The sequence below is a fragment of the Pseudophryne corroboree genome, chromosome 3 (assembly GCF_028390025.1).
Source record: "Pseudophryne corroboree isolate aPseCor3 chromosome 3, aPseCor3.hap2, whole genome shotgun sequence".
Lineage (NCBI taxonomy): Eukaryota > Metazoa > Chordata > Amphibia > Anura > Myobatrachidae > Pseudophryne > Pseudophryne corroboree.
The window spans coordinates 19,090,103-19,102,542 of record NC_086446.1 but is presented as its reverse complement, the minus strand read 5'-3'; the positions used below and the strand labels follow the sequence as shown (position 1 = coordinate 19,102,542).

Below are 12,440 nucleotides of genomic sequence, written 5' to 3'. Positions count from 1 at the left end.
AGGAAAAAGAACTCGTATGTTTCTTATTTCTTTTCACTCATAAGGGGTTCCCAGTAGGAAGTTGTTAAGTCCGATGAACAAATAAAAACAATGTCTAGTATGGGGGGTAATTCTGAGTTGATTGCAGCAGGATTTTTGTTAGCAGTTGGGCAAAACCATGTGCACTGCAGGGGAGGCAGATATAACATGTGCAGAGAGAGTTAGATTTGGGTGGGTTATTTTTTTTTGTGCAGGGTAAATACGGGCTGCTTTATTTTTACACTGCAATTTAGATTGCAGATTGAACACACCCCACCCAAATCTAACTCTCTCTGCACGTTATATCTGCCTCCCCTGCAGTGCACATGGTTTTGCCCAACTGCTAACAAAGATCCTGCTGCTATCAACTCAGAATTACCCCCATTGTTAGAAAAGATCCTTATCCAGCCAACAAGGTTCATCAGAAATGGTATAAAGATGGAGTTGGCCGGTTCACTGCTACACTATGATACCACAGTGCTAAGGGGAGAGGAACAGAAGTACATCTACCAGCGTGCTACACTAATATACCTCAGTGCTAAGGGGAGAGGAACCGGAGTACATCTACCAGCGTGCTACACTACGATACCCCAGCGCTAAGGGGAGAGGAACCGGAGTACATCTACCAGCGTTGCCCTATGATACCCCAGTGCTAAGGGGAGAGGAACCGGAGTACATCTACCAGCGTGCTACACTACGATACCCCAGCGCTAAGGGGAGAGGAACCGGTGTACATCTACCAGCGTTACCCTATGATACCCCAGTGCTAAAGGGGAGGAACCGGAGTACATCTACCAGCGTGCTTCACTACGATACCCCAGTGCTAAGGGGAGAGGAACCGCAATACATCTACCAGCGTGCTACACTACGATACACCAGTACTAAGGGGAGAGGAACCGGAGTACATCTACCAGCATGCTACACTACGATACCCCAGTGCTAAGGGGAGAGGAACCAGAGTACATCTACCAGCGTGCTACACTACGATACCCCAGTGCTAAGGGGAGAGGAACCAGAGTACATCTAGCAGCGTGCTACACTACGATACCCCAGTGCTAAGGGGAGAGGAACCGGAGTACATCTACCAGCGTGCTACACTACGATACCCCAGCGCTAAGGGGAGAGGAACCGGAGTACATCTACCAATGTTACCCTATGATACCCCAGTGCTAAGGGGAGAGGAACCGGAGTACTTCTACCAGCGTGCTACACTACGATACCCCAGTGCTAAAGGGAGAGGAACCAGAGTACATCTACCAGCGTGCTACACTACGATACCCCAGTGCTAAGGGGAGAGGAACCGGAGTACATCTACCAGCTTGCTACAATACGATACCCCAGTGCTAAGGGGAGAGGAACCGGAGTACATCTATCAGCATGCTACACTACGATACCTCAGTGCTAAGGGGAGAGGAACCGGAGTACATCTACCAGCGTGCTACACTACAATACCCCAGTGCTAAGGGGAGAGGAACAAAAGTACATCTACCAGTGTGCTACACTACGATACCCCAGCGCTAAGGGGAGAGGAACCGGAGTACATCTACCAGCGTTACCCTACGATACCCCAGTGCTAAGGGGAGAGGAACCGGAGTACATCTACCAGCGTGCTACACTATGATACCCCAGTGCTAAGGGGAAAGGAACCGGAGTACATCTACCAGCGTGCTACACTACGATACCCCAGTGCTAAGGGGAGAGGAACCGGAGTACATCTACCAGCGTTACCCTATGATACTTCAGTGCTAAGGGGATAGGAACCGGAGTACATCTACCAGCGTGCCATCCTGGTTATTACAGCAATGGGGAAAGGGACTTATTTGAGTGCATTGCATGGTGTACCCTAAGTGTTTACTGGAGCTTATTTCTGCTACACTACATGTGTGCACTAATTGCTGTGAACGTGCTAACACGTTGGAGAATTCTGCATGCTAAACTAACTGCGCTGTATTAACCCATTACTAATGTGGATGTAAAGATGGAATCATTTGAAGTGGAAGCCCCACTGGGACTGAGATCCAATATATCATGTTTATTGGAAATTGATTATCAAGTAAGAACAATTTATGTGGAAATCTCGGCAATTACATTGGTTGCCAATATTTCTGGGCTTATTTTTAGATTTGTGATTGCATTTCTTGTGTGAAAGTGTGTGATACTGGCCGGTATCTATGTATTGTTCATGTTTTACTTATTATTGTATAAAATTGTGATGAAAGTGAGAAGCGCAGTCTCATTATTTCTATATGGTCAGATACAGTATTCAGTCTTATGCAATATTATGTGTATCTATACCAGCTATAGGTCTTATTTAATAGCCTGCAAGATGGAGACGTGGGAGCAAATAAGAACCACAATAGTGTAATATTGTAGGGAGGAGTCACACTCCACACATGTTCAAACAGTAATGCGGGATAGTGTCCACGTCTCTCTCAAAGTCCAGACAGTCCCATTTCCATTATACCACCTGAATGTGACGGACAGTAACCGCCGTGCAAGCTCTTACACCAAACAGGATGATGGAAAACTCATATAGGTTATGTGAAATCTTCTGGGGCTCACTCCGGGATTAGACATATAATGGGGAATTACTCCGACTGGAATATACAACAAAATAAAAAATAAAAGCAATAATTAGTAGCAAGCAAAAGCTTTTATAATGAAATCATACAGGGGATTGTCCGCACCATATAGATGTAACATACAACAAACCGCTGCAGATGGAACCCGGGTGACTCTAATACAAATGGCAATGTATATATGGATAGGATCTAGTATCCCACAACACTCCTGATCAAGATGAGTGTCTGCCATAAGAATGGGAAACTACAAGTGAAAACACGTTCCTATGGCCGCCATATTGTCTCGCAGCAACACACATCATACAAACTGGCACACAGCACAAGATACAAAAGAAACAACACAATAAAGGACTAAGCATGTGGGATATATTATTTAGGAACTAACGGTGCATTAATGAAACACGTAACAGGTCAGTCATCAGCCTGTTTATGAGGGCTCATGAGTGGAGGTCTCTTGGACTGTGCGAGGCAGCAAGATCCACGGTCAGGGCTACAAAGCTAAAAGTTTGACACCCAAATGTATTACTGGAGATTCTTGGTACTGCTGGTAACAGTCCTTCATCTGCAGATGGAAGTAACCAGGGCAGTAAGGAGGCAGAAGCTGCTTCTGGTACCATGGACCCTGGTCATGTAGGGCTGGGAGAGTCAGTAAGATTATGTAATAGAGTCACCATCTTACAGGCAGCCGGTGGAGGGAGCAGAGAATGGGTGTTACGTGGCAGGAACGGGCTGGTTAGGTAACAGCCTGGCTGCAGCATTCTGTACAGGCTACAAGCGGTGCAATTTGTTTGCTGGGAGACCCAGGTAGAGGACATTGCAGTAGTCTATGTGTGAGGATACAAATACATGTATGACTGTAGGCAGATCTTCTGAGGGAAATAAGTGCTTGATTCTGACTATGGTTCACAGATGGAAGTACGAGGATTTGAATGTGGCCGATACCTGATGTCTGTGTCAGCCACAATCCAGAACACCAAGATTCCGCACAGTCAGCATTTTGTAACTCTGAACCCCAAAGCATAAATCCAGTTGGTTGGCAAAGCTGTAGTCTTGTCCTGTTGGTGAGCTTCTATCACGTTTCACTAAGACTGAGTCACAGCCAACTGGCATCATCCACCCCTGGAGCTCAGCTAGACAACCATTTAGGATGGGATGTAGTTAATATCCCGGCGTTCAGGATCCCGACAGCTGGGAATGCCGACAGCACTCACCACAGCTATTCTCTCTCGTGTCCACGACACCCATAGAGTGGGAATAAAACCAGTGATGAGCGCAACGAGCCACCGCGCCTGCAGCATAGCGAGCGCAGGGAGGCCGCAAGAGAACTCTTAGCGCTCACCCCACTGACGGTATTCTGGCGGCCGGGATGTCACTGTTGGTATATTGACAGCCAGTATTCCGTTCACCGGGACATCATTACCATCCCATTTAGGATTGGTGTTGGGTTCTCAGTACATGGAGCAAAAGACAAGTCATCTGCATAGCAGTGGTAGGCCAGGTCATGACGTCTGATTATTTCACCCAGTGGTAGCACGTACAGTGCATCCAGAAAGTATTCACAGCGCTTCACATTTTCCACATTTTACTAACATAGTATCTAAGGTTGAAAAAAGACAATTTGTCCATCTAGTTCAACCATTTGTGATCTCCTATGCAGTTTTATTGTAGGACTAATTTTGCCTGATGCTGATGTCAGCAGTTGTGTTTTTATAACTATAGTGCGTGACTACACACCATAACTCTGAAAATCCTTATCCAATAGGAATTTATCTAACCCATTCTTAAAGGTGTTGACTGAGTCCGCTGTTACTACTTTCTCAGGCAGGGAATTCCAAACATGTAGTGTCCTTACTGTGAAAAAACCTTTTTGCCTCATTGTGCGGAATCTCCTCTCCTCTAACCTAAGTGAGTGACCACGTGTCCTCTGTGCTGATCTTATCAAAACAGGTCCCGCACAAGCTCTGTGTATTGTCCACTTATATATTTGTAGATGTTGATCATGTCCCCTCTTAGTCTCCTCTTTTCCAGTGTAAATATGCCTAGCCTTGCAAGCCTTTCCTCGTATTGCAGCATCTTAATGCCCTTAATTAGTTTGGTCGCCTCTGAACCTTTTCTAGGTCCAGGATATACTTTTTGTAGTATGGTGCCCAAAATTGTACACAGTATTCGAGATGTGGCTTCAATAGCAATTTGTATAATGGGAGTATAACACTCTTATTCCTTGCATCAATTCCCCGTTTTATGCATTCTAATATCTTATTTGGCTTCTTTGCTGCACTCCTACTTTGGGTACTGCTGCTTAGTTTGCTATCTATGTGAATACCTAAGTCTTTTTCCAGTACAGAATCCCCTAATATTATCCCATTTAGTATGTGTTAGGCGCCGGGGTCCGCTCGGCGGTGCGGCCCGGCGCCTAGCAACCAGGGACGCCGTGCGCGTTCAGCCGCCGGCTCCCTGGCAACGCTAGACGCCGGGCGCACTGAGCCGCTCTGACCTTAGCAACGGGGACGCCACGTTCAGCCGCGTTCCCCGTTGCTGGGTCTGTTTTGATTACCTGATTATGTGCTGGCCGTGCAGCATACAAGCTGCACGGCATGTCAATAGATTACCCTGTCTGGATCTTGATTGGAGGGTTCCTGAATAAAGGCACCCTCAGGACTTCCTACAGACGCCGGTGATAGCTTCCTGTTTGCCTGTGTCTGCTACAGAGAGTTTCCAGTCCTGCTCAGTCCGGTTGTTCCTGTCCTCAGAGATCCTAACTCGGAAGTTTGTCATCTGTTCCTGGAGTCTGACCGATCACCTTTAACATCTTGTGGTGTTCGTGAGTCGCGGCTCAGCCGTGTGTTGCGGCTTGTCCGCTTACTGCTTATTATTTAGTTTCTTGTGTTCTGGAGCTTTTGCGGAGGTTTCCGCTCCCACCGATCCACTCTGGTATCCAGCGGTGTTGGATAGGAGTAACGGATCAGGGGATCTTTTGGTTGTCCTTTTCCCTGGCGGCTAGTCCGCACATACCTTTGATTTAGTTAGTTAGCTTGTAACCCCTGGCCTGGTTGCTTAGTCAGAGGGCCCCTTGTTATCACCCTGTCTCGGATTTCCCCTTGTCTCCCATTAAGACCTGCGGGGGCATCGGGGTTGGGCAGACATAATCCGCCCTTCGAACGCGGCTGCCATGGGCTCAAGCAACCATAGTCTCGCAGGGGATTTCTGATAACACGGGCGAGACAACGGAGTTAGGGCGCCAGGGGTTACTAGGCTTTCCTGCTCCCACAACCAGCATATTTTCCTTGTACTCAGACCTCTGCCACAAGATCTCCTCTGGTCTGGAGTACAGGAATCATAACAGTATGTAGGTGTTCTTTTTGTTTTTGCTACCACAGTACATTACCTTACACTTGTCTGTATTGAATCTCATTCTCCATTTTGCTGCCTGTTCATCTAGTTTAACTAAGTCGTTCTGAAGAGACTCAGCATCCCCTCTGTATTTATAACCTTACACAATTTGGTATCGTCTGCAAAAATTGACACCATGCTCTCTAGACCTACAGTTAGGTCATTAATGAAAATGTTGAACAATAGTGGTCTAGGTACAGACCCTTGTGGCACACTACTTAGCACTTCAGTCCAATTTGAAAATTACCCATTAACCACAACGCGCTGCTTCCTATTATCTAACCAATTTCTCACCCAAGTGCATATTGTGCTCCCTAGCCCTATTTCTTGTAGCTTATAGATAAATCGCATGTGTGGTACTATGTCGAAAGCTTTGGCAAAGTCTAAAAAGATTACATACACCTCCTTACCCTGATCAAGGTTCGCACTTACTGTTTCATAAAAGCCAAGTAAGTTGGTTTGACATGATCTGTCCTTTTAATGACCTTATTGGCTTCAAGAAACTTCTGAATACTATCCCTTAGAATACTTTCCCTTAGAATAGAGTACTTTCCCCACTATAGATGTAAGACTAACTGGTCTATAATTACCCGGTTCAGCTTTGCTTCCCTTTTTGAATATTGGCACTACCTCCGCTATACGCCAGTTATACATTTTGTTATGTTACAGCCGTATTCCAAAGTGAAATTCATTTTTCCCCTCAAAATTCTGCACACAATACCCCATAATGACAACGTGAAAAAAGTGTTTGAGATTTTTGCAAATTTATTCAAAATAAAAAACGAAGAAATCACATGTCAAAGTAAAAAATATTACATACACACTACATGTAAACTGCAAACAGAGTGGTCTCTGTACATGCACATAATCGCCATGCATATGCACACACGCAGCATGCACAGGATACACGGTAGCATACGCATTTGCACAGAGAAGCCGCAAAGTCATATTCATACAACACATAGACAAAACATGTTTAGCACCAAGACTTGTATTATAATTGTATTTATATAAGAGTGTAACATCAGATATATATATATATATATATATATCAGTGTAGGGACCGGCACTCCAAAAAACACAAATAGTATCTGCCCAGGTTCCTTCTCAGATGATCTACGGACCATATAAACAGCAGGCAAGGAGTGGCACTCTTAGGACTTTGCTCAATCAAAAAAAGGACACAGCGGTCACAACTTGTGACCGCTGTGTCCTTTTTTTGATTGAGCAAAGTCCTAAGAGTGCCACTCCTTGCCTGCTGTGTGTATATATATATATATATATATATATATCTCTGGGACAGAACAAGTTAATCATATCATGTTTAGTCTCATATTAATCAGTGTTTTACCATCAGTAATCTGGTCATTACGAATAAACCGCTGCACACTGAGACTGCAATATATGAGTAATATAAGATATGTATGGAATAATGTGCAGATCAAGGTGTGGATACTGGTCAGTTGGAACTGGCTTCACAGCACGGCCCTGAGGACAAACACATGTGCCTGTAACATAGGACAAAAGCCCTCACACTGACCTATGAGCCGTCAAGTTCTTGAGAGGTCTGGCCTCTGCACCAATGGAAGATGAAACCCACTGTTGTATACACCCATTATTTTGTTACATAAAAAGAGAGACCCAGAATCAGGCAGCTCTGATACATTCTCACACACACACCCTTATCAGAAGTCTCCTACCCGATGACTGGCTGCCTGAGACCAGTGAAACTTGCGTATGTATATTGGCTGTAACTGATTCTTATGTAACTGCTTCTTTTCCAGCGGTAACTCTGTAACCATATTTATTTATTTATGTTATACTGAATGATATAATGTACATATGTTATTTTGTATGCATAACTTTTAATACCAAATATATATATATATATCTCTGAGCGTTGGACCTCAGTATACGTGTGCGACTGCTTGCTTTCTATTAAGGGACATAGTGCTGCGACGTTCAGTGCACTTTTATCGTATATGGTAATAAAATGCGCCTTGCGTCCGCTGTATATATTAACGCTGGCATTTAAAATGTTTATTTAAAATAATTGGAAATTCACACACATGTATATAAGTATTCACAGCCTTTGCTCAATACTTTGTTGATGCATCTTTGGCAGCAATTACAGCCTCAAGTCTTTTTGAATATGATGCCACAAGCTTAGCAAACCTATCTTTGGGTAGTTTTGCCCATTCCTCTTTGCAGCACCTCTCAAGCTCCATCAGGTTGGATGCACAGCCATTTTCAGATCTCTCCAGAGATGTTCAATCGGATTCAAGTCTGGGCTCTGGCTGGGCCACTCAAGGACATTCACAGAGTTATCCTGAAGGCACTCCTTTTATATATTGTGCTTAGGGTCGTTGTCCTGCTGAAAGATGAACCATTGCCTCAGTCTGAGGTCAAGAGCGCTCTGGAGCAGGTTTTCATACAGGATGTCTCTGTGGAAAAGGATGCACCTGAGCTCAATTTTTAGCTTCACTGCAAAGGCTGTGAATACTTATGCACTTGTGATTTCTTAGTTTTTCATTTTTAATAAATGTTCAAAAATCTAAAAAAAAAAACACGTTTTTCACATAGTCATTATGGGGTATTGGCCCTCATTCCGAGTTGATCGCCTATGCAGCAGAGCGGCCGCAAACACATTTTGTTCAGAACAAGACCAGCCCTGTAGTTACTTATTCTGTGCGATGATTGCTGTGACGAAGGACCCGGTATTGATATCGGATACCTGCCCAGCAAACGCCCGGCCACGCCTGCGTTTTTCCAAACACTCCCAGAAAACGGCCACTTGCCACCCAGAAGCTCCCACTTCCTGTCAATCTCCTTGCGTTCACCAGTGGGACTGACAGCGTCGCTAGAACCTGTGCAAAGCCACGATGCTCTTTGTACCCGTTTGCCACACATGCACATTGCAGCACATACACATGCGCAGTTTTTTTTAAATGATCGCTATGCAGCGAACAACAGTAGCTAGGGATCAACTCAGAATGTGGGCCATTTTGTGTAGAATATTGAGGGAAAAAATGTATTTATTCCAGTTTGGAAAAAGGCTGTAACATAACAAAATGTGGAAAAAGTGAAGCGCTGCAAATACTTTCCGGATGCACTGTATATTACATAAATCATAGGAGATAGGAATGATCCTTGAGGAACAATGCATGACAATGCTGAATATACTCCAGAAGATTAAAATGGTTCCTCACTTGGGTAATGTCTAATGTGTTTAATAAGAGATGATTTATTTCTCACATGCAGGGAATGCAAATGGCTTCTCACCTGTGTGACTTCCCTGATGCTTAATCATACTTGATTTCTGTGTAAAACATTTCCCACATTCAGAACATGGATATGGTCTCTCACCTGTGTGACTTCTTTGATGTTTAACAAGATCGGATTTCTGTGCAAAACTTTTCCCACACTCAGAACATAGAAATGGCTTCTCACCTGTGTGACTTCTTTGATGTGTAACAAGAGATGACTTGTGAGTATAACATTTCTTACACTCAGAACATGGAAATGGCCTCTCACCTGTGTGACTTCTCTCATGTGCATCAAGAGATAATTTGTACGCAAAACATTTCCCACACTCAGAACATGAATATGGTTTCTCACCTGTATGTATTCTCTCATGCCTAACAAGATTTGATTGCTCTTTAAAACATTTCCCACACTCAGAACATGAAAGTGTCCTCTCACCTGTGTGACTTCTCTGATGTCTAAAAAGATATGATTTCACTTGAAAACATTTCCCACATTCAGAACATGGATATGGCCTCTCACCTGTGTGAGTTCTCTGATGTGCAACAAGATATGATTTACTTGATAAACATTTCCCACACTCAGGGCAGGAAAATGGACTCTGACCCGTGTGACTTATCTGATGTGTAACAAGATGTGATTTCCGTGTAAAACATTTCCCACACTCAGAACATGGGAATGGCCTCTCACCTGTGTGACTTCTCTGATGTGTAATAAGATGTGATTTCCGTGTAAAACATTTCCCACACTCAGAGCAAGAAAATGGCCTCTCATCTGCCTTAGGTGGTTGATGGGTAATAAGGTTTGTGTTCTGTGTAAAACATTTGGCATCTATAGAACAGGGAAACACTGTGTCTACTGTCAGAGCTGTAACAGATGTACCAATATCAGAGTGATCAGGAGAACATTTCCCAGGATCAGAGGGATCAGCTGATCGAGCTGGATGTATAATTGGGGTAATGGGGTTAGCTCCTGGAGAATCCTGACTGCTGTCATTATCTTTTATTTCACAATCCGGGGATAACATTAGATGTCCTTCTGAGATATTCCTGCTTGTGTGTCCAGCTGCTGGAAATAAAATACATTATGGAAATACAAGTATATAAGATACAAGATGCCATAGGGTACAATTTATATTTCTAGAATTGACATCGTAACCTGTACTATAGTTCTGGCTTTGTTTTTATGTTATTTAAAAAAATATTAAGATGCTTGGGCTGGAGCTTGATCAACACTGAACGCTCATGTGGGATTACTAGAGGTGACATGGACGCTCATGTGGGATTACTAGAGGTGACATGGACGCTCATGTGGGATTACTAGAGGTGACATGGACGCTCATGTGGGATTACTAGAGGTGACATGGACGCTCATGTGGGATTACAAGAGGTGACATGGACGCTCATATGGGATTACTAGAGGTGACATGGACGCTCATGGGGGATTACAAGAGGTGACATGGACACTCATGGGGGATTACTAGAGGTGACATGGACGCTCATGGGGGATTACTAGAGGTGACATGGACGCTCATGGGGGATTACTAGAGGTGACAAACGCTCATGGGGGATTACTAGAGGTGACAAACACTCATGAGGGATTACTAGAGGTGACATGGACACTCATGGGGGATTACTAGAGGTGACATGGACGCTCATGTGGGATTACCGGAGGCGACATGAATGCTCATGTGGGATTACTGGAGGTGACATGGATGCTCATGTGGGATTACCGGAGGTGACATGGATGCTCATGGGTAATTACTAGAGGTGACATGGACGCTCATGTGGGATTACTAGAGGTGACATGGACGCTCATGTGGGATTACTAGATGTGACATGGGCTTTACAATAATAAAACACCAAATAGGAGAAAGTGCTGTCCTGTTTGTCGTACTAATAAATAATATATAACCATTATTTAGTACAGTAAAGTACGTAAGCTAAATCAGTGATATATTAAATGGAAAGGTAAGTGTATAAAGAGGTGAATAAAGTAATTTAAAAGTTGTGTTTATTTGTGGTTAAACATCGGCGTGTATATTATATTGGGTATAACTTGATTCAGTGTTGGTAATCCTGTTCAGTAACAATATATTACACCCAATAAATCTAATTATTCATACCAGGATGGGCTAAATTACACATTCAATTATATTGTGGCAGATTTTCCTCCAGCTGTAATCGCAATGTAACATCATATGTATAAACACTTTATGGGAGGGATTCAGTTGATCACAAAAACTCCCTATCCAATTATCCGCAAAACGTTATTGGTGATAATTCTCCAAAGGTTTTACTGCAAATGTCGCTGTACTGTGCAGTTGTGCGGTGTTATAAGGAACTCGTGAAAGGGCTTCTTAGATCGTTTCCTACTGCATTGTCTTACTGACCTATAGTTGCTTACTGTATTGTCTTACTGACCTATAGATTCTTACTGTATTGTCATACTAACCTATAGTTTCCTCTGTATTGTCTTACTGACCTATAGTTTCTTACTGCATTGTCTTACTGACCTATAGTTTCCTTCTGTATTGTCTTACTGACCTATAGTATCTTACTGCATTGTCTTACTGACCTATAGTTTCCTTCTGTATTGTCTTACTGACCTATAGTATCTTACTGCATTGTCTTACTGACCTATAGTTTCTTACTTTGTCTTACTGACCTATAGTTTCCTACTGCATTGTCTTACTGACTTAGTTTCCTACTGTATTGTCTTACTGACCTATAGTTTCCTACTGTATTGTCTTACTGACCTATAGTTTCCTACTGTATTGTTATACTACTGTATTGTTATACTGACCTATAGTTTCTTACTGTATTTTCATACTGACCTATAGTTTCTCTGACGTCCTAGTGGATGCTGGGAACTCCGAAAGGACCATGGGGAATAGCGGGCTCCGAAGGAGGCTGGGCACTCTAGAAAGATTTATGACTACCTGGTGTGCACTGGCTCCTCCCACTATGACCCTCCTCCAAGCCTCAGTTAGATTTTGTGCCCGGCCGAGGTTGGATGCACACTAGGGGCTCTCCTGAGCTCTTAGAAAGAAAGATAGACTTAGGTTTTTTATTTTCAGTGAGACCTGCTGGCAACAGGCTCACTGCAGCGAGGGACTAAGGGGAGAAGAAGCGAACTCGCCTGCTTGCAGCCGGATTGGGCTTCTTAGGCTACTGGACACCATTA

General features: G+C 43.7%; 1 pseudogene; it reads right to left on the bottom strand.

The window, feature by feature from the left end:
* LOC135057077 (oocyte zinc finger protein XlCOF7.1-like) overlaps positions 1 to 12,440 on the bottom strand; it is a 211,787-nt pseudogene that overhangs the window by 142,188 nt on the left and 57,159 nt on the right.